The sequence below is a fragment of the Papio anubis genome, chromosome 11, assembly GCF_008728515.1.
Source record: "Papio anubis isolate 15944 chromosome 11, Panubis1.0, whole genome shotgun sequence".
NCBI classification, from domain to species: domain Eukaryota; kingdom Metazoa; phylum Chordata; class Mammalia; order Primates; family Cercopithecidae; genus Papio; species Papio anubis.
Genome location: NC_044986.1, coordinates 49,038,179 through 49,061,513, shown reverse-complemented (window position 1 = coordinate 49,061,513; position 23,335 = coordinate 49,038,179). Strand labels below are relative to the sequence as shown.

The following is a 23,335-nucleotide window of genomic DNA, read 5'->3' as shown; positions in this document are numbered from 1 at the left end:
TGAAAGTTTGTCTTTTTGTGGAGGAGATTTGCATCTGCAGAGGAAATCTATATTAGTAAAGTGAAATAAACAGCAGAGGCAAAGAGGCCTTTTATGACTGCTAGTTCTGGGTGAAATCTGTGACCTGGGGTGAGAAATTATGGTGCTTTTTCTGGGCCCACCCATGGCCACCCATGGGCCAATCAGCATGCACTTGGATCAGCACGCTCCTTAGATCTTGGAATAATTATCTCACAGGAAAAGGAGACTAAGGGTCTGACAGTGAAAACGTATCATAGGCAACCACATACTCTTTGAGAGCTGCTACCCGTGAAGTTTCATCTGTGTAACAAGACCATCTTTGCTCCATGCCTTTTCTTCTCTCCCTCCCATAAACTGTCCTGCAGTGCTTCAAGCCCCTATTCTTTCTGTGACCTAAGGATAGTATAAAAACTTGAGCCATCTGGCACTTTCATTAAGTTTTCATATTTTGCATGACTCTTGTGCACGTAATAAATTTGTGTGTTTTTTCCTGCTAATCTATTATCAGTTTGTTTTATAGACTCAAATTATCAACCCTTCAGAAGGAAGGAAAGGAAATTATCTTCCCCCTTACAGTTACAAAGTTGGAGTTATACAGGATGAAAAAGGCTAATGTGCAGAATGATTACTGTCGTTAATGATACTGTAATATATACTGAAAATTTGCTAAGACAGTAGGTTTCAGGTTATTTTACCATGAGCATACAAAATGGTATCCATATAAGGAATGAAAATGTTAGTTTGCTTTACTATAATAATCATTACATTAAGTATATGTATATTAAAAAATCATGTTTTATACTTTAAATATGTACAATAAAAAAGATTTTTAAAATGCCACCTTTGGCCAGGTGCTGTGGCTCATGCCTGTAATCTCAGCACTTTGGGAGGTCCACATTGGTGGATCACCTGAGGTCAGGAGTTCGAGACCAGCTTGACCAACATGGCAAAACCCCCATCTCTACTAAAAGTAGACACACAAAAATTAGCTGGGCATGGTGGTCTGTGCCCCAATCCCAGCTACTCGGGAGGCTGAAGCAGGAGAAACACTTGAACCCGGGAGGCAGAGGCTGCAGTGACTCGAGATTGGGCCACTAAACTCCAGCCTAGACGACAGAGCGGGACTCTACCTCAAAACAACAAAACAAAACAAAGCATAAAAAAACACAATTGTAAACATTAAATAGCAAATATTTTTAACGGAGCAATATTAGAAGATTTTCCCCCTACAATTCTCAAATTATTTTGAAATATAATGTCAAAATAACCTGAAAAATGACTTTCCAAAAAGTTCATTTTAATTAGCATTAACCCTGAAGCCAAAGGGTTCTTGTATCCTGGAACATTTTTTAAAAAGAAAAGAAAAAGAACTCATAATTCTGACATCTTTCTTTTACTATTTATGAAACTTAAATTTAATGTCAACCTTACATAAAGCTCAATTAAGATAATATCAGGAGCAAAAGTTGCAAAAACAATAAGCCAAAAGAACAATCACAATATAAGCCAATATTGTTTAAAGTCTGTGTTCCAAGAAATATATTACATATATTATTTACTTCTGTCATGTACCTTTAAAGAAACAACTCTAATTTGTCCAAAATCACACTATTAGTAAAAACAAAGGATAACCTCTGTCTCACTCTGACTTACCTAATCTCCATGCTTGCCACCTGACTGAACTTCATTTTCTCTGTTTACAAGAGTGACCACACAATAATTAGTACATTAAATCTACAAAAATATTTGACATATATAGTGGAAGATATTATTTTATTATCATCTCCAGAGTAACACACATTTCAGGCTTCTTCCCAAATCCCCTCATTTGGCATTTCCTGAGCTACAAACTCATAAAAAAGGTTTAGTAAGTTTCTTTGGATATTCTAATGTTCAACCAAATTCAAGAACCATTGAACTAGATTTAAAACTTTTTTCAATAGGAAAACAGCATCCATTTTAGGAAAATTATGTTAAAAGAAAATCTCTAGAAAAATTAAATCCAACAGAGTTTAATTGAATAAAGAATGATTTGTGAATTGGGCAGGCCCCAGAATCACAGCAGATTCAGAGATTCCAGCTTGGTCAGCTGTGTGGAGGAAGATTTATAACCAGAAAAAGGAAAGTGATATACAGAAGCCAGAACTGAGGCAGAACTGAGGTATAGAGACAGCTGGGTCAGTTATAGTTCAGCGTTTGTTTGCCTTATTTGAACATGGTTTGAACAGTTGTCGATCCTTGATTGGCTGAACTTCAGTGATTGGCACAACAGTAGATTACAGTCTGTTTACACATCCAGTTAGTTTGTGGTTCACTACCTAGGGAGAAGCCTTTATGCTAAACTTAAAATATGCAAGGAGGGAGCTTTAGGCTAAACTTAATTTAACAACTGTATAATACAATAATACCCAGAGAACAGTTATGTAACAGCGCTGAAATATTTGCAGTCAGGAGAGGATTTTGAATTTGCAATTTGGAATTCATAAGATTTGAAGTTTTAAACAAGACTAGTCTTGTGTTATTATTTGAGGATTATATCAAATTAATTCAAGAAACTATGCATGGTTTCCATAGTAGACTCTATGTTTAATGACTCCCAATTAATTATGTGTGGTCATTAAAGTTCCAAGTTAAAGTTTTCCTTCAAGAATTAGTATTGTGGTCAAAAGAAGATTAACCTTATGAGTAACTATAACAAGGTAATGACATCCAGATTGGAAGGTCTGGTTGTCAGGACATTACACAGATGCTACCTTGTCAAAAACGTTTATTACACTCCATGTGCATTTAGACTTCTTTAGATAAATTCTAAATATTTCTGCCATAAATTGAGATAATATAAAGAACCTAGAAAAAATTTTCTAAATCACAAAATTCTCCAAAAATATACATTCTTAAAATATATGAAAATGTGTATATGATTTCTGTGGTAGACTTTAGGACTATTAACAAATATTTTGGTTCTTCTCCTGAGCACATGGCAGAATTAAACGTTTTGTATGCACCTGAATTTTGGCATAGCCATGTGACTCTTTGGCCCATGAAGATGTGAGCAGGAGTGTTGTGTATCATTACCAGAAGAAAGTCTTAAGAACCAGTTTATCTCTATTACATTTTATTTTTCTCTGACCTGCAACTTGAAATGTTTCAGATGATGATTACATTGTCCTTGGTCCTGGAATAAGAAGGACATGAAGGAAGCTCCCAGGTAGCTTAGGATGGACATGCTATGTGAGCAAAAAATAAGCCTTTGCTACTTTAAGTCCCTAAGTTCTAGAGATTGTTCATTATCACAGCATTACCTCACTTATTATGTCTGACTGATTCACAAATCAGAAGCTCTTATACCTTTTCTTAAAACATATGCCAATACCAAAATGGCCCTTTTAAAATTGAGTTTGTAATTTAAAACTAATTTTGTAAATAAACAAACAAAAAAACCCATTGCCATAACAACATACAAAGATAACTCAAGTTTCTCTATATGTATAATTTCTTAATAACTATGAAATGCGACATCAAGAAGTAAAAAATTTAGCTTTCAATCTTGTGTATTGGTTTGAGTTATGCAAAAGGAATTGAGTGGAATTTAACCTTGCTAACAATATGAAGCAATGATCTTAAGACTCTTGAAAAGAGGGACAAACCCTTCAGGCTGCAATCAATAGCTATGGCAGCAAAGGAGCTGTTAATGTGTTTTCTGTTTAAAAGACAAATTGCTCTTTTATTGACAGCCACTCTCTGCTGTGTCCTATTTGAATGATGAAAAGGAACCAGTAGGGCTCCAAAATTAGCAGAGAAAGCACATCCATCTCAGAGGGAAAACACACAAAGTTACAAACATTTTTCTGTAAAAAAAAAAAAAAATGGTTATACAAAATAACTGATAATTAAGACTCTTTTCATAGCAAGTTGACTCCAAAATGAGGAACCTCTTTTTATAATTGGAAGGGTGATAGCAGCAGTGATTTTCCATTTTTCCTCCCAAGGACGTTCTTGACATAAGATTAATTTCACAGAAACTTCCCTCACCTTTCTTTAAACTTAATATTCTCACCCTTTAGAAGCATTTCTTATTCATTTTAGAAGCTTAGGAGGTACTGCCATGCAAGGATTGCTCATAATGACATAAAAATTGGGAGCAAAAGTACCTATTTTTAAATTCAGGTTATGTAAACTTACCAATTTCCTTTAAATAGATATGAAGCATCACCCTAGAGCAGCTTGCAGTGTCTGGCACGTAATAGGCCATCTACTGTCTTCCTAATATATGAGTAATGCATTTCATCTTAATTTATGATTTCATATTTATATGCCAATATACCATATTTTGTATTGTATAATAGGACAACCGTTCTATGACATAAATTATAGATGTTTAGGGGAAACAGTCCTTGGTTTTATGTGTCAGTTCACATCTCTCACCTACATAAGAATTAAGTTCACATTCCATGAAAATGAGAGATTTGAGGTATTTTTATAAGACACAGTCTTCTCCCACACAAAATATACAACTAAATGACACAAAATATGTGCTCTTCCAATACCAATTTCTTAAGCAAAATAACTATGATTTTACTACTAAAATACGCATTGTGCCAATTATAGTTTAATGTAATACCATACTACTGATATTGAAAAGTCCATATGCAGTATATCAATTAAATTCAAAAAATACATACTTTATTTTTATTAAGCAGAATGAGTAGTTCTTTACTCTACCTACTTTTGCAACCTACAAACTCAAACTAATAGACACATTTGCTGTAGAAGGTAGATTCCTCTTCTAAAGTCATAGACATGAAAAGGGAGAAACTATAATGATAATAATTAACATGATACATGAATAGATGTGCATAACCAATTACAGAATGTAGCTCTTTTGAGCTAGCAGTTATTTAGAGAAAAGACATCATAGATGACATATTCAGAGTTGACAGATGACATATGACACATGACATATTTCTCTAATGATATCCCTCACAAATAAAGTTCTGAAATAATAGTATTTTCCCAGTAGAAAGCTGAATGAGACTATATCAACTACCAAAACACAATATTTATGAATTCAACAAATATTTACAGCACAAATGTTTTATGCACCAGAGGGAAAAACACAGAGTTAGAGTGAGTCAGTCTCTGGATTCAAACCCGGGCTGCTGCAGTAACTAGCTGTGTGACCAGTAGGCAAACACCAAATCTACATCAGCCTTGTAAAATTATTAATAGCTATGCTATACAGTTTTTATAAGAATATAACAGGTTGGGCGCGGTGGCTCACGTCTCTAATCCCAGCACTTTGGGATGCTGAGGCAGGCAGATCACGAGATCAGGAGATCGAGACCATCCTGGCCAACATGGTGAAACCCCGTCTCTACTAAAATACAAAAAAAGTTAGCCGGGAGTGGTGGCTCACGCCTGTAGCCCCAGCTATTTGGGAGGCTGAGGCAGGGGAATAGCTTGAACCCGGGAAGCAGAGGTTGCAGTGAGCTGAGATCATGCCACTGAACTCCGGCCTGGCAACAGAGCAAGACTCTGTCTCAAAAAAACACAAAGAAAGAAATATAATAAAATGAAGTATATTGGTCTCATAGCACTGAGCCTGATGTAAATAGGTACTCAATAATGTCATTTACTGAGGTGCATTTTACTAGTGATCGCCAATATCCAAGTTCTTTTCCTTTCAGGAACAAAGAAGATTATATTTCCCAGCACGCTTACAGTTAGGCTTTGCCATGTGACTAGTTATAACCAATGTACTATGAGCAAAAGTGTCAGCAAAAGTTTAAAAAGAAGACATTTTGTATACTGAAACTACAAGACTGAACAGCTGTCATTACCCTTGTTTTCTGAGTAACTATGTGTAACAAAGCTATATCTCAATCAAAAGCAACATGTAGCATGAGTGAGTAATCAATTTTATTGTGTTAAGCCAGAAATTGGTATCAGGAATGGGTTACTACTCTGGATAAACCTAAAATTATGTGGCAATGAATAGGGAATTAAATGTAAGGTTGAAACATGCAATTTGAGAATGCAGGAAGAAAACTGTCGTGAAAGGTAAATTGGGACACAGATTATGAAGCCAATGATCCTATTCTTTTAGGGAAAAAGAGCAGACAGTTGAATGGTGGTAGAGTGTATTTAACTCTGATATAGGCAAGATTTGAAAGGAACTACAAGAAATGAATGAGCTCAGGAATGAACTGGCCAAATTACAAGCACAAATAGATGGGAATAGAGAGATGTGTGATCCCGCCAATGAAGGACAAGCTTGTATCAGATAAACCCATCTAACAAAATCAGCCAAAGGCATCAGAGAGCAGAAGGAAGACAATACTTGAGTGGATATTATCTGATAGAAAATAGAAATGGCTTGTGATGAATCCAATATTCTGCATTGTTTTGCTGTACAATACATCTGTCAGTTTTTAAACAGTGCAAACAAACTGAGAGGCTGAATGAAAAGCAACAACTAAGAAGCATGTTAGCTGAGCAGAATTTTTACAGTCGTCTAGGATTTGGAAGAAAAAAAATTAGGTTCAAGGTACAAAGGAAGCTAGGATTAAGGAGTCAAAATTCAGAAAGAAAAGAGATGAAGTGGAGACTGATAGCAGCACTTTATCCTTAAGGAGTGTGCTGACTCCTAAGTAGAATAGGGCCAAGAGAATGAGAAGTCAAGCAGAAAGCTGATGCTAAGAGGCAGACAACCCAACACAACTTTCTGCAGTCTCACAATACTGGTGTTGGTGGGGTTCCCCAAGACCACTCTTGGGCTTGATGAATCACTAGAAAGTCTCACAGGACGTAAAAGCTGTTATACTCATGCTCATGGCTTATTACAGGAAAAGGATACACTTTGGGATCAGCAAAGGGAAAAAGGAGTATGGGAGAAATCCAAGAAAAACCAGGAGCATTTTTCAAATGTCTCCTTCCTCTAGTAAAGTCAAAGAGGGACACGGTGCACTCTCCCGGCATCTGTGTGTGACAACATGTTCAAAATGTTGCCAACCAGGAAAGCTGATCTGAGCTTTGAGTCCAGGGTTTTTATTGGGAATTAGTCACATAGACATGCAGGGCTTAATGGCCGACTTTATCTACTCAGACCCCAGCCCTCTCACAGCAAAAACATGAATCACACAGGATAAAGTTATCTGGTAACACCGGTTCAGTGTGTCCCAAGGACTCAGGAATACAAAAACAATTTAATCAGGCAAAATATTTCGACGGCTCAAAGGTTACATCCCAGGTGCTAGGGCAAGGCCCAGTTCTGAAAACCAGTTTTTATCTAGAAGGTACAGGGTTTGAGCAACCCTGGCCTGCTGTTAATCCTTTTCTGCATAGTTAGGAAAACAAAAATTGTGATTGAAACGTCTCCCAAGGATGATGGACCCAGATAATCATAAGTTTTAGCTTATGTTTTAGTAGGAGCCCCAGAATGGTTATGTAATAGGCAGAATAATGTTTCCCCCAAAGGTATCCACATTCTCATCCCTGGAATTTTTGAATTTCTTGGGTTATGTGGCAAAGAGATTTTAAGGAGACAGATGGATTTAAGGTTGCTCATCAGCTGACCTTGTGATGAGAACATTATGCTGAATTATTTGTGTGGGCCCAATGTAATCACAAGGGTCCTTGTAAGTTGAAGAAGGAAGCAGAAGAGAGAGTGTCAGAGACAGAAAAGGAGATGTTATGAGGGAAGTGAAGTTTGGAGTAAATTGGGCCAACGTTTTTAGGCTTTAGAGATCGAATGCTTCTGAATATGGATCATGGACCCCAAGCTAAGGAATAAAGGCAGCCTCTTTTAGAAGCTGGGAAAAGCAAAAAAAAAAAAAAAAAAAGATTCTCTGCCTAGAATTTTCAGAAGGAAGATATCACTGATAATACAACACCTCAATTTCAGCCAAGTGAGACTCATTTCAATTTAATGATTTCTTGGGTTGTAGAATAATTAACTTGTGTTGTTATAAACTATTAAGGCTACAGTGATTTGTTTCAGCAGTCACAGGAAACTAAAACTTAAATGCAAACCTGAAATTCATAATTATTGTGTGACATATTAATACTCTTTCATTAGTAACCAATAGAGCTAACCAACAAGTATATGTGGAATAATTTTTAAAATCAGCATATTCTAGGCAAGTCTCAAAAAGGTTTAATAAACTAAAATGCTTTAAACTCTCTGATCACAGTGCAGGCATGCTAGATATCCATAGATATTTGGAAACTTAACTACAAAACTAATAGGCCCCAAAGAAATTAAAATTTAAATTATGAAAATTTTTTAAACAAAAATAAAATGATTTAGAGAGTAGAAAAAGCTTTGTTTAGAAGGGAACTTAATAGTTTTAAATATGTATGTTAGAAAATAAGATAAGTTGAATATCAATTATTTAAATATTATTTCATAAAGTTAGAAAACTAACAGTGTATCAAATCTAAAAGCATTAGAAGAAATTAAAGAACAGAATTAAGGAAATATAAAATAAACATGGAGATTGTGTGGTTCACTTGTTCAGAAACCAAATGCAATCAAAATGTGCTATAAAGTAACTTGGAAATTTCCTACTTATACCTATTTCTATTTCCATCAATCATGACAACAAGAGAATATTTGCTATTTTACTGCATAGAAGATAGACTTTTTTCAGCTAATATGTTTCTGTTCTAACAAGTCAATTGTAAAAATTCCTTTTTTCTTTAAATTATGAGTCTGCATTGGGTAGAAGTAAAGGTGTATGTGTTGGTGAGAGGTGAAGCCCGTTGGGTTTCTGGGTCGGGTGGGGACTTGGAGAACTTTTCTGTCTAGCTAAAGGATTGCAAATGCACCAATCAGAGCTCTGTGTCTAACTAGAAGATTATAAATGTACCAATTGGCATTCTGTAAAAATGGACCAATCAACACTCTGTAAAATGGACCAATCAGCAGGACATGGGCAGGGCCAAATAAGGGAATAAAAGCTGGCCACCCGCACCAGCAGCAGCGATGGGCTTGGGTCCTCTTCCACTTCCTGGACACTTTGTTCTTTCCCTCTTCGTAATAAATCTTGCTGCTGCTCACTCTTTGGGTCTGCGCCATCTTTAAGAGCTGTAACACTCACCGCGACGGTCTGCGGCTTCATTCCTGAAGTGAGCGAGACCAAGAACCCACCAGAAGGAATAAATTCTGGAGACACTGGTATTGGAGAACTCCTGTGTTCAAAATGTTTCTCCTATATAGTGGTGGTATGACCTTAGTCAAGATATTTATTATCCTTAAGTATCATTTTTTTCACCTATTCAATGATGAGGATACTTAAAACTAACTCTTGGGTATCTTATGAGGAATGAATGGAAAGTTGCATGGTGCCTGGAGCATAATACTTAGCACATCATAACTATTATTGTTGTTGACGGGACTGATTTTTCTTTTGGAATTAAAAGTCCTGCAGCGCAGAACAATGCAGATAAAGGATGTTGTGTGGCCTTATTTATCTGAGCCACAAATCACATAATGTATTACTTCAAATTTTTAAAGAAACCTTTTTATAAAATGTAATTTTATTAGAACTAGTTAAGATGTATTCTCGGCCGGGCGCGGTGGCTCAAGCCTGTAATCCCAGCACTTTGGGAGGCCGAGACGGGCGGATCACGAGGTCAGGAGATCGAGACCATCCTGGCTAACACGGTGAAACCCCGTCTCTACTAAAAAAAATACAAAAAACTAGCCGGGCGAGGTGGCGGGCGCATGTGGTCCCAGCTACTCGGGAGGCTGAGGCAGGAGAATGGCGTAAACCCGGGAGGCGGAGCTTGCAGTGAGCCGAGATCGCGCCACTGCGCTCCAGCCTGGGCGACAGAGCGACTCCGTCTCAAAAAAAAAAAAAAAAAAAAAAAAAAAAAAAAAAAAAAAAAAGATGTATTCTCATCTTCTTGTGGAGAAGAATCAATGAGAACTAGGGACAATATATTTTCTCTTTTTAGGCAGAGTGCAAAAATGCTGATTGTCCCTCATATTGACATTAAATGTTTTCATGCAATAAAGACGTACTTAAATCTCATCCACTTGTTTTCCTTCCTCTTTCACATATTTTGAAAGTTCTACCAAAGTCACAGATAAAATTTGAGTCCTCAAATTAACACTTCACAGTCTCATCACTGGAAGAAACCAGAAATATACTTCCAGTGCTTTGGTGTCCTCAAGAATATACTGAAGAGGAAACAGAACTCAGATATGGGAAGAAAGTATTTATGTGATCCAGCAGTGGTTATGCCTGGTGGAGAGACAAAATGTATTTGCTGCTTCAATTAGCCAGTTTAAATTCACCACTCTTGATGGAAGTAAATGGGCTCTGAAAAATGTTTTCTTACACTGTGTCTCCTTATATAGTTTGTTGCTACTTTCTTTTCTGACTGCACACTTTGCAGGTGCAAATTCAGGAGTGAGAGTTTCAAACATTCTATAAATATGATGTATAATAGTCAGACTTTAGGAGAGGTTCCTTAGGTGAACGGGAAAATACGGTTTATCTCAAACCAACCAGCCAATGTATCAAGAGATAAACTCATCTCTTTAGAAACTAATCAGTTCAGCAACTAGACCATTGGATAATATAATATGTTTGAGGAAACTGACATTGCTTTTAGATAACAAAGAATTTTTCCATAACATGCAAGATTCTATCATGCTTAATGGTTATATAGGAAACAGGAAATTATTATTTCTATTTTTTAGATGATGAGTCCCAGAGATACAACATGTCTTACATAAATGGTTTTATTTTAGAGTCTGGAATATAATGTATTTTTCTCAGTTTCCAGTCCTTTGACATTCACTAGCGAACCGTACAATCTCCTAAGTCCAAGATTTTCATTTTCAAGGTACAGCCTAATGAATTTTAAGGCGAAATAAAACAGAAGTCATGTATACATTAGTTGGATTTTGTTGAGTTACAACACGATTGACTTTTGCTATGAAAATTAGATCATGATTAGGACCATTTTCTACAGCAAGAAGTTTTGGTATTTGGATATAGAGTCGTCTTCTTGCTTACAAAATGGTCCTGGATGTTTTCTAGGAAGAAAGTTAGTAGAAATGGCACTTTTTAAAACACACATTGAAAAACTTAGAATTTGCAGTTGCTGTACACAGCTAGTCCTGTACCCAGGTCTGAGATGTAACCCTTGTTCCATTATTCAGAAATAATTACAAACAAGAAAGTGACTAACTCACAGCAAATTTTTTTTTTTTTTTTTTTTGAGCTGGAGTCTTGCTGTGTAACCCAGACTGGAGTGCAGTGACATGATCTCAGTTCACTACAACCTCCATCTGCTGCTTCAAACAATTCTCCTGCCTCAGCCTCCCGAGTAGCTGGGATTACAGGCACCCAACACCCCACCCAACCCATTTTTTGTATTTTTAGTAGAGACGGGGTTTCACCATGGTGGCCAGGCTGGTCTCAAACTCCTGACCTCACGTCATCCACCCGCCTTGGCCTCCCAAAATGCTGGGATTACAGGCGTGAACCACCGCACCCAGCCCAAAATTTTAAATATACTTTTGACTGATGATTTCACCTCTGAGTTACTCTTAACTTTTCCCACCTGGTATGTTACTCCCCAAGAACCCAATGTCTTCATACTGACTCTCGCTGTTAGATTTCTCATTGAGAGTCCCCTAAACTTGACCTATCTCAAAATATCATATGCTACAAAGTTACATCTTTTCTTAAAGCTACTCATTCTCCAAATAAATTTAAATTAGATGGGGGAAAAAAAACAGATTAAATGAAGTTTACTCTTACTAATGATTTCTTATAAAACAACTCCTATTTGTCTAAATTTCTTAATCTTTCGAAATACATATTTTTAAAATTTTAATGATTCTTAGATTATATCAAGCACAATAATAAAATATTTAAAAATAAATTCTATTTTTAAATCAGGGAGTCATGGCTCTTGCATAGGACTGGGAGATGTTCGAGTCACAAAATACAAGGTCAATAAAAATTGTCTTTTGACACACTAGCAACACAACTGTAAAATAAAAATTAAAACAATAGGTGTATAGTAACAATAAAAACATTAAATAGTTAAGAATAAATTGGCTGAAATCTTTATAAGACCTTGATATTGAAAACTACAAAATATTGTTGGAAGAAATTCAAGAAGACTTTAATACATGGAGCGATAAACCATGATCATATTAGGACTCTTTTATAAGATGTAAATTGTCATCAAATTTATCTATGAATTCGACATAATGCTGATCAAAAACTCAGACTTGTTTTTTAATTGACAAACCAATTGGAAATGTAGTTGGAAATATCATGTATATGGAAATGTATATGAAAATTCAATAGACATACAAGATCCTAAAAATATTGAAAAATCAAATTGAAGCAAAACTTAGATTGACTGAGATTTCTTAATTAATGACAGTGTATTATTAGCATAAATATACATAAATAGTTCAATTGAACAGAATAGAGTGTCCTGAAATTAACCCACAGTCACAACGGTGAATTGATTTTTGCCCAAGGTGCCAAAAAAGTTAAATGGAGAAAGGATAGTCTCCTCAACAAATGGTGTGAAACAACTAGCCACTCATAAGGAAAAAAAGGAAACTTTGCTCATATTTATCAAACACAAAAGTTAATCTCAATGAACCATAGAAATGGGGACTATCTTTGCAAACTGGTAGTATGAAAAGACTTTTTGAACAGAAAAAAGAAAGCACCAATCTTACATGAAAAACAATAGACTTGTCTTTATCAAAATTGAAATTTTGATTCATCAAAGAGCCCCCAGTTGAAACAGGAAAGGTCCCCTTTTCCCCTTCGCAGGGTGTGCGATGGGGATGTGGCTCACTTTTTCAGTGCCCTGCTGCTCAAACCTCTACGGGAGCACACAGAAGGGCAGGCTGTGGGGCTCCGACCCCAAGGCAGTGTCTAGAGTAAATGTTTACAGCTGAAGCCCCAGTGGGCGTTACAAGGTGCTCTTTTAGTTTACCCTCTATGGATGTCTTGGGTTAACCAGCTCAATTAGACCCTCTACCTTGTTGCAAGGACAGAGGGCTTTCTGTATACCAGGTTCTTGCCTTGGTGTACCGGAAGAATCATATCACAAGTGGGCTTGGAGAATGAATGTGAAGTTTTATTGAGTAGAAGTAGCTCTAGCTGATGCGGGAGCCGGAAGGGAGATGGTCTTCCCCTGGAGTTGGGCCGCGTGGTGGCCCCAGCTCTCCTCAGACTGCCCCGGCCACACTCTGCCTCTTCCCTTCAGTCAGTCAGTCAGTGTGGGTCAATGGCCCGCAAGTGTGCTAGCCTCTTATGTTGTGCTCTTCTGCCTCTTCCGTCCATGTGCTCCCTCGACCTCCTCTCCATATTCAGCGACTTGTCTTCTTCCGCTGATGTGTTCCTTTCACTGTTCAGTAGCTTCTGTCTCTGCCTTGCTAGGGTCTCAGGTTTTTACAGGCCCAGTATGGGGTCGTAGTGGGCCAGGGTGGTCTTGGAACATGCGATATTTGGGTGCTAAGGCGGAAGGAAGTGCCTGTCCTCACCTAGGTCTGTGGGGGTAGAGCCCCAGCCAGGGAACACACCCTCCTCTACCCAGCAGTTCCCTGTTGCCTCTTCCTTATCATTTAAAGGGACGACGTTCTTCCCTTCCCAGCACTCTGGTATCAAAAAGATAATGTTAAGACAATGAATAGGCAAGTCAAGTCACTGACTGTGGGAGACTATTGTCATTACATGTATCTGACAAAGGCCTTGAATCCAGAATATATGTAAATATCTCCCACAATTCATTATAAATTAGATAAACAAAAATTTTAAGTTAACCAAATATCCTGAATTGGCCTCTCAGAAAACACGATATAAAAGTGGCCTACATGCACAAGAAAAAGTAGTTAACATCAGTAGCCATCAGAAAACTGCTAATTAATACCATAATATTATGCTACTAAACATATACTAGAATGTCTAATATAAAAACAAATGACAGGCCAGGCATGGTGGCTTACACCTGTTATTCCAGCACTTTGGGAGGCCAAGATGGGTGGATCATTTGAGGTCAGGAGTTTGAAACCAGCCTAGCCAAAATGGTGAAACCCTGCCTCTACTAAAAATAAAAAAAATGAGCTGGGCTTGGTAGTGAGCACCTGTAGTCCCAGCTACTTGGGAGGCTGAGGCAGGAGAATCGCTTGAACATGGGAGGCGGAGGTTGCGGTGAGCTGAGATCATGCCACTGCACTCCAGCCTGGGCAACAGAGTGAGACCCTGTCTCTGAAAAGAAAAAAAAAAAAAAAATGACACCACCACATGTTGGCAAGTGTGTGGAGCAACTAATTTTCGTACAGTGTTTGTGGAAGCATAAGCCGATAAATCCAGTTTGAAAGTCAGTTTAGTCATTTCTCATGAAGGTAAGTATACAATTACCCTGTGATCCAGCAATGCCACTCCTAGTTATTTATTTACATGAAATAAAAAGACATGTAAATAAAGAGAATATATTTGCAGCAGATTTATTTGTATTAACCCCAAACTGGAAAGCAACCAAAATGTTTGTCAACAAGAAAACAGATAAAATTTGGTGCAGGCTTAAAACCAACAAATAAAACCTTTATAATAAAAAGAAACCGATCCACCGAAAATATATGGATCAACTACAAAAACATTATGCAAAATTTAAGAAGCCAGACACAAAAGAATTAATATTGTATGATTCCACCTATATGCAGTCTTACACAGGCAAAACTAGTATGTGATGAAGTTAATTAGAGCACTGGTTCCTGAGGATGGGTGGTTATGGATTGCCTGAGATCAGTGCCACAGATTTTTCTAAGGTGAGAGAAGTATTCTAAATCTTGACAGGCTGCAGACATATTAATGTATGCATCTATCAAAATGCATGGACTGTACTTCTAAAAACTGTACATTTCAAGGTAAGCAAATTATTTCTTAATAAAAAAATAAATATATTTGCTCAGGATCTAACTATATTAGGTATCATCACAAAGACTGATGAATGGTAGAATACATTAATTTTATTGAAAAATAGTTGCAGGTGATAGATACCCCACTTTCCATGATGTGCATGCCTGTATCAAACCATCTCATCTACTTCATAAACATATACACCTACTATGTACCTATAAAAATTAAAATTAAAAATTATTTTTACAAAGGTTGTAAGAAACATATTGGAAACTCCCTCATTTTAAATTTTTTATTTTCTTTTTCCAAAAATTCAGCTGTTTGGGAGATATACTGCTTTGTAATAATGAATAATTGCAATTTAGAAACAATCAGAATTTATACTTAGATAAATCTGAATAAGGTAATTACTCCAAATTAGATTAATTTTTCTCTACTCAAAAACTGACAAAAGGCAATGATGTGCTTAAATTGCATCTGTTCCAAATATAAGATTAATAAAGAAAACTGCAGTAATAATAAAAATTATGATAATGGTTACATGTACCAAATTCACCAGGTACCAAACCTTGTTCCAAGCATTTACCATATGTTAATTCATTTGATTCTTACTATAACATTTGAGATAAATAATATTATTAGTTATAATTCTCATATGAGGAAAATGAGGCATAAAGATATTAAGTTATTACTTCATGACCACAAAGATGGATTCAACTTAAGACTATTTATTTCAAGTTCTCCTGTTAACCAGTAGACTCTACTGCCTCATGATAAACATGGGCTAATACATATGCTTATACAGGAATGAGATCATATCAGTGAATCAAGATGAAAAGTGCTAATAAAATATAGTTGTTCTCTTTGAATATCCCCCAACATCAGATAATTTTTAATCATAATTCATACATGATGTTAATTTCCAAGTTTATATCTGTATCTACACATCTCCCTTGAAAGACAGACCTAGCCAACTATCCTACTTGACTTCTCTACTTGGATATCTATTAGGTACATCAAATTTAACATTTTCAAAACCACGAATATTAATTTTCTCCATCTCACTCCCTGAAAACATGTTCCTCTTGCAGTCTTCTCTAACTTAAATAGCATTTCCATCATCCCAGTTGGGTGAATTAAAAACCTGAATAGATCTTTCACTCCTCTTTCTTGAATAATTCACATCCAATTTTTCAGCAAATACTACTTTTTTTTTCTTTGTTTCTTTTTTTTTTTTTTTAAATATATTCTGAATCTCTCTACATCTTTCCCTATATATGACATACCCCTGTTCCAAGCCACCATAATATATTGCCTGGCTTGTTTTAATACCTTTCCAAATCACCTTTCTACTTCTACTCCCTCTTCTTTTATTCAGTATAAAGCAGTCAGAGTAATTATTTTAAAACATAAGTCAGATTATGTCACTATTCTACCCGAATCCTCAAAGATAACCCCACCTCAATCAAAGAAAAGGCCAAAGTTCATACAATGACCCACAAGCCTGCACATGACTCTAGTGTCCCATTATTCCTCTAACTCCTACTTTTCCCCCTGTGCTCACTTCTAGCTATGCTAGCCTCTTTGCTGTTTATGAAAATTTTCAGGCACATTCTGCCTCATGGTCTTTGGTTTGTGCCCCCTCTACTTGGAACTCTCATCTTGCAGATGTCAGAGCTCATTCTTTCTTCTCCTTCTGGTATTTGCTCAAATATCACCTTCTCAGGGACCAACCTTTTTTTAATTTTTAAAATTTTTTTGTTATAGGTTCTTCCTCTATTACTCAGGCTTCAGTGTAGTGGCAGGAACAAGGACATCTCAGGCTCAAGTCATCCACCTGCCTCAGCCTCCCAAGTAGCTGGGACTATAGGCCCCACACCACCATCCCCAGTTAATTTAAAAATATATACTTTATTTTTATTTTTCCATCCCTCATTGAACTTTTTTTCAAATTGTTATTGTGGAGACAGGGTCTGGGAGTCTTGCCCAGGCTGGTCTTGAACTCCTGGGCTCAAGTGATCCTCCCTCCTCAGCCTCCCAAAGTGCTGAGATTACATGTGTGAGCCACCATGCCCAGCCCAACCTTTATAAGATCTCTTTTTTTTTTCTTTTCCTTTTTTTTTTTTTTTTTTTTTTGGTAGAGATAAGGCCTTGCTATGTTGCCCAGGCTGGTCCTGGACTCCTGGGCTCAAACAGTTCTCCCACCTTGGCCTCCCAATGTGATGGGATTACAGGTGTGAGCCACTGTGCTCAACCCTCTTTCAAATCTTTACATCTACTCCTCACCAGTCTATCCCTTTCCCCCTTTCCTGCTTTTCCTTCATAGCACTTATAACAATTAAACTACTATTATCATTATTTCTTTATTTCGTTTCTTGTCTGCCTTTCCCCTGTATAACGTCAGCTCAATGAGGACAGTGATCTGTGTCTATTTTATTCACTACAGTGGATAATTCCAGAGCCCAAAACTCAATAGTAAGTGGTTAAGTGAACGAATGAGCAAGTGAGTACATTATCTAGAAACAAGCACATCTTTCCTTGGATACCATGATCCTTTTAGAATACCAGATGATTAAAATCTATTGTTAGAAGACAGGAAAATCCAGCCTTCTGTGTTTCCACGGAACAACTCCCTGCTTTGTCCAGTTGCTTGTTCCCTCCACAGGGCCAAGAAACACTGTCCCTTTCTCCAGTCCATATTCCTCCCCCACAGGTCCGGATCTAGCCTCCTTGTTAAAAGATGATTTTCGATATTAATTTTACGATTACTGGTTGGTCACAGCTTTGAAGATTCTACTTCTCCAAGTTATTCCAGTTCTAGAAAAGAATTCTCTAGCTTCAGCTCACCCCGAGGACCCCTTGAGAGGAGTCAGCCATTTTACCCTCTAGAAGCTAGGGTAAGATGAAATTATTACGTGCTACTGACTGGAAGTGTGGATTATTGTTTTATTATTTTAATTCTAACCTTTCTTCTTATGTATGTCTACTTGCTGTGCAGCATATTAATGACTATTCGGGTCTTTATTTATTCATGGGTCAGTTGTAGGACATCTCGGTAATCATCAGCTTCCATTTTCTTTAAATCAAAGGGAGGCTCTGACTCCAAAGAGTGGAATGGGATGGCAAGTGTGTCCCTAGGTTTGAATAAAAGTGGACATTAAGGACTAATGTAAATTTTTATGATTCCTGTGGGCAATGAGAAAAAATGGCAAAGAAATTAAAAGCCCCTCAGAGCTACATTGGGGAACAATATACTCCAAGGGCAGGGCAGAAACGTTGTTAATGTAGGAAATATTATTTCTAAATATGAACTAAAGGCACACTGTCTCTTCAAATACTAATGCTTGTCCTTGGAAAAGAGATATATATTAAATAGGTCATCTTTTATTATGTAGTAGTAGAGGGTCAGCAGGCTTGGCAGCTCCCATTGAAAGTAATATTGAAAAGGAAATGTAAATGGAAAGAAAAATGTTTCTCTGGTCCGAAGGAGGCATACGAGCCCATCTACAGCACATCCCCTGCATTTCCTCTCCTCCCAGATACTTGTGAAACATTAGTGCTGGGTGCAGCTTGAGATGGTGTCATCCAGAGTGGAGATGGGCACAGGGGGAAGGTGGAAGAAGCCAGAGCAAGTCTGCCCATTGTGGTAAAAGATTTGAGTTTTCCTTGTCAACCTGAAGTCAAGAAATTCAGATAAAGAGTGAAGGAAGATGTCTACTGGGGACTTTCTTTCTGAGTCCAAGAAAAGACCAAGTTTGCTGGAATTTTAACCTTTAACTTTTTACAATGTAATTTCCTTCACTGCCCTGAGCCTTCAGGAAAAAAAAAAAAAAAAAAAAGGTTTATTGAAAATGGAATTGGCCAGGCACCGTGTCTCACATGTGTAATCCCAGCAGTTTGGGAGACCAAGGCAGGCAGATCACTTGAGTTCAGAAGTTGGAGACCTACCTAGGCAATATAATGAGAACCTCATCACTACTAAAATAATAATAATAAAAACTTAGTCAGGTGTGGTGGTGCCCACCTGAAGTCCCAGCTTCTCAGGGGACTGAGGTGGGAGGATTGCTTGAGCCGCGGAGGTTGAGACTGCAGTGCGTCCTGAGTATGCCACTGCACTCCAGCCTGGGTGACAGAGCAAGATCCTGCGCCGCCCACACCCCGGCCCCCAGCCACAAAAAAAGTGAATCTTTTTGCTAACTGCTAAATAGTTGAGTGTTGAAATCACAATTTATCCCTAACCAGGATGGAAGTTGAATAGTATCATAGAATAAATATTTAAGATATACAAATGAAGTTAAAATACTTCATAAGGCTGCGATATAACTTATTTGAAAATAATAGTATCAAGTTCCTTTGTGTTATTATTCTGACATTACAGAAAAATACTTCTCAGTACTATCACTTGTTAATTCCTTCTGAAGATACTGCATTAAATATTTGTAGTACTAAATATATGCTCACTTTAATTGAGATTAGTGGAGGAGTAAGATATGTTTTGGTCCAGATAAACCTGAATAGATTACAGTCAAGGATCATGTTGCCACAAATTCTTGTTTACTTATATCTTTAATAATAACTAATTAAAGACAGTTCTTCTTTAACTCTTAGACTAGCAGATTTCACCTATGATGATGTTGTAATTTCACTGAAGCAGTCTTAGAAACTGAAGCTTTGTGCACAGCTTAAAGAAGATACTTTGAGTATTTGTGGAAACAGACTTACTGCCCTCACTCTAACTTTTATTTCTATTTTTTCATTTACATTTGTGTACATTGTGTTAGGCTACATCACACAATCACTTGGGGAAATGCCCTTAAATCTCCAGTCTATCAAGGTTGCATTGAATCTGTATGATTGACTTTTCTGATAATAAAACTGCCTCTGAATTCCCAATTGCATCTCAGTTTTACTGCACATGTACCAACTTGAGCAATTATTTCCAGGAACAGGACACAGTCATCACGTAAGAAACATTTGAATGCAGGAGATACAAGTTTGGTTGTGTGATTAATTTTTAGTGAATGATTTCTTCTTTCTGAAGCAATCGTTGATTGTTAGTAAGTCCACTTTGGCATTAGTATGCCACTCGTTACATATTTACTTCAGTATTTGTATCAGCAAAGTATAACATTACAACTTTTTATCAGGAAATGTTTTTAAACATGCAGTCATTGTTCTTTCAGATAATTTAAATATATAATTGCATGAAAAAAATTCCAATCTTTTTTTTGCTTATTATGCAGATTTTCAAACCTGAAGAAGAATGATGAAACAGGCCCATTTTTATTTTGCTAACTGAGTAACTTTGTGACATAGCCTGTGAATTTTGAATTCTGCATACAAAATTGACTTTTTGGAATAAAACATAGTATGCTTCCAAAATTGTTGATAGCACCTCCATGTTTGTTCTGTTCTTAATGATATTTGGATAACGTTAAAATAGATATTTCTCATTCAGCTAACAAAGACCAAAAGATAAATGATGGCAAGTAGCCAATTTTGGCCTGTATCATGACTGAAGCCAAAATTTGATGCAGACTTGGATGTTAGCCTTGTAGGGACTAAAGACTAAAAGCAAAAGAAGAAGCATACTCCACTCCATCTTTTTGACTACAATAGAGTGTAGACATGTGCATAGTAAGTAAATAAATGCTCAGAGTTTCAGGTGATCATCATTGTCACCAGAGAATGACCCATGACAAGCCAAAAGCAAAACTGAACCAGAGGGGCGTTCCAGGCAGAATGTGTATAAACTCAAATGCATAAAACTTTCAATTAGACTCAGGTTGGATAAAGTGCTTCCTTTAAAGGGGAAAGAAAAAGGACAGCAAGTCATTGTATTAAAGATCAGACTATTTTGATTATATTTTAACCGAATTCCTAATTGTTGAATATATTGCATATGGACAAAACTCATGAATTGATATAAAAAAGAGACAATTTGATGCTGATATTAAGCCTTTATGTTTATCTTCTCTTATTTTGGTTTGGAAAGGAAAAAATAATGCTGCCTATTTAATAGAAGTCTGATATTCTCTTGAAAAAGGAATCAAGTTTTCTTTTTTTTTTTTTTTTTTTTTTTTCATGCAGTATGAAGCCTTTTTAGTTTGGCTTCTTTTACTAAGTAATATACATTTAAGCCTCTAAAAAGGAATCAAGTTTTCTAATAGTAAAATATTGCTGCCTTGTATAACATGGCTGGAGTACTGAATAAGCAAATATTCAACATCAGGACACATAAATAAACAGAATGAAAATGTTTAAACAACTACATCATATAGATAAGAAATAAAGACTCATTTCCAAATGTTTCACTCATTTCAGATATTCATTTTATAAGTTTATGTTTTTATGGGCTTGTGATAAGGCTTTTTATGTGAATTTGTTACAACATGCAACTGTTCTAATAATAGCAAAGCTTTTATATTACTCAGAGAGAACCACAAGTCACAATTAGTGGTTTTTTTCAAGTTAACATAAAAGATTAAGTTGTTAAGTCAGACTCACGCAGAGCTCCTATCCAGCATCAAGTTTTATTAATAAATTAAGAATATAAGACAGAATGGCACAAAAATAGCAAGGAGATGCCTATTACATCCTGCATGGCTCCCAGCTTCTCCTTCCTTCATCAGGCATATGCTTTCTAGGCAGAATAAAAGATAAGATCTCAAAGTTAGGGTTGTGGATTGTCTCACCAAGCAGAGACAGTTTTAAGTTATGAAACAGCTCCATTTTATATCCATAACACTTGTACAGCTTATGTGATATTCACCAGGGAGCTATGCTTCATAAACCTATACGTTGTAGGTTAGTTTACCAGAAGTAGATACAAAAAAGAGACAACTCATTCAAAGTATTTTATAGATTTAAAACTCTCCTCTTAGGAAATACCATTAGTCTGCTTACCTAGAGGTCTAGTTATATATACAAGAAAAGTAGACCAGTTATCTGTCTTATTTTCTCTTGTAACATTTTCTTGTTATGGACTGAAAGTTTATGTCCTCTAAAACTTGTGTGTTAAAGCTATAACCCCCAAGGTGATAGTACGTAGAGATGGGGCAATTACATCGTGAGGGTGGGGTACTGTTCTGATGAGATCAGTACCCTTATAAGGAGGCACCAGGATGTGTCATATGCTGTCCCTCTTTTACCCATTTTTCTCCATTCCCACCTCCCACACCCAGTATGCCATATAGTGGCACAGGGCGAAGGACAAAGCAAAAGATTACTGTCTACAAGACAGGAAAAGAGCCCTTACCAGAACCCAACCCCACAGGCACCCTGATCTCAGACTTCCAGCCTGAAGAATTCTGAGAAAATGCATTTCTATTTCAGCACCCAGTCAGTCTATGGTATTTTGTTATGACAGCCCGAACTGACTAAAAAATTCTCATATTAATCAAGGGAGAAACAGAGGATCACAGCCAGTTCCTTTAACACCTTCCTTCCCACATTCTTTCCTCTAAGTTTTCTGCTTTGGGATTTTAAAAGCCCATCTGAAGCTTTTGGTTAAAGAAATTAGTAATTCTAGCAGTATCATAGCTGAAGTAGAATAAACTTAAATTTGAATTCCCCAGTGATCATTTCAAAATCCTCAAATTTTGTTTTTACACTTTTACCTATTTACATGATACTTATTTACATGATACATGAACTTTTACTTATTTACATGATAAATGCATGTTCATTGGGAAAATTAGAAAATATAACTAGCTAAAAAACTTCAGCAATAACTGTTACTAACATATTCATGTATATTATTCCAACATTTTCTGTATATAGATACTAGATTTATTTATGAAAATTAGATTTGTTGTTTCATAACGATATTTTAAATTAACAGTTTACTGTGAACTCATTTCCAATCTATTAAACATACTTTTAAGAAAATATTAATAGATATGCTGTATATTACATGTTCATACTGTATCATGATTATATATTAAAGTATATATTTATGATATGATAGATGAATCAAAAGTATACAATAATTCATCAGATAATGCATATTGAATACACTGGCCATATCTCTTTTGATTAAAATAAAAGTCTTATAGTCACCTTCAGTGGTAGAGATTTCTTTTTTGTGCTTTGTTTTTTGGGTTTTTTTTGGTAAAGAAAGGGTTTTCCTTGTTGCCCAGGCTGTTCTTGAACTCCTAGACTCAACAGATCCATCTCCCTCGGCCTCTCAAAGTGCTAGGATTACAGGTGTGAGCCACTGTGCCTGGGAAAGACTTCCATATGTTCACTAAAATCTGTTCTCTTTTTCATCCTGAACATACAGCAAAAAAATATATATACTTTGATTTAAAATGTGTTCATTTAACTAAGTTATCATAAAAAAAACTAAAAAAGTGAGAAGAAATTATGTCTGTTACCTTTATTACACATATGCTCCTGTA

At 36.4% G+C, this 23,335-nt stretch overlaps 1 long non-coding RNA gene across 2 annotated transcripts in view; it reads left to right on the top strand.

The window, feature by feature from the left end:
• The first annotated feature begins 17,090 nt into the window (after positions 1-17,090).
• The window catches only part of LOC103887617, a 29,303-nt gene continuing 23,058 nt past the window's right edge, over positions 17,091-23,335 (top strand). For both annotated transcript variants that reach the window (XR_001906495.3, XR_001906493.3), the window contains exon 1: positions 17,091-17,830. This is a non-coding gene — a long non-coding RNA (uncharacterized LOC103887617). The remainder of the gene's footprint in view (positions 17,831-23,335) is intronic.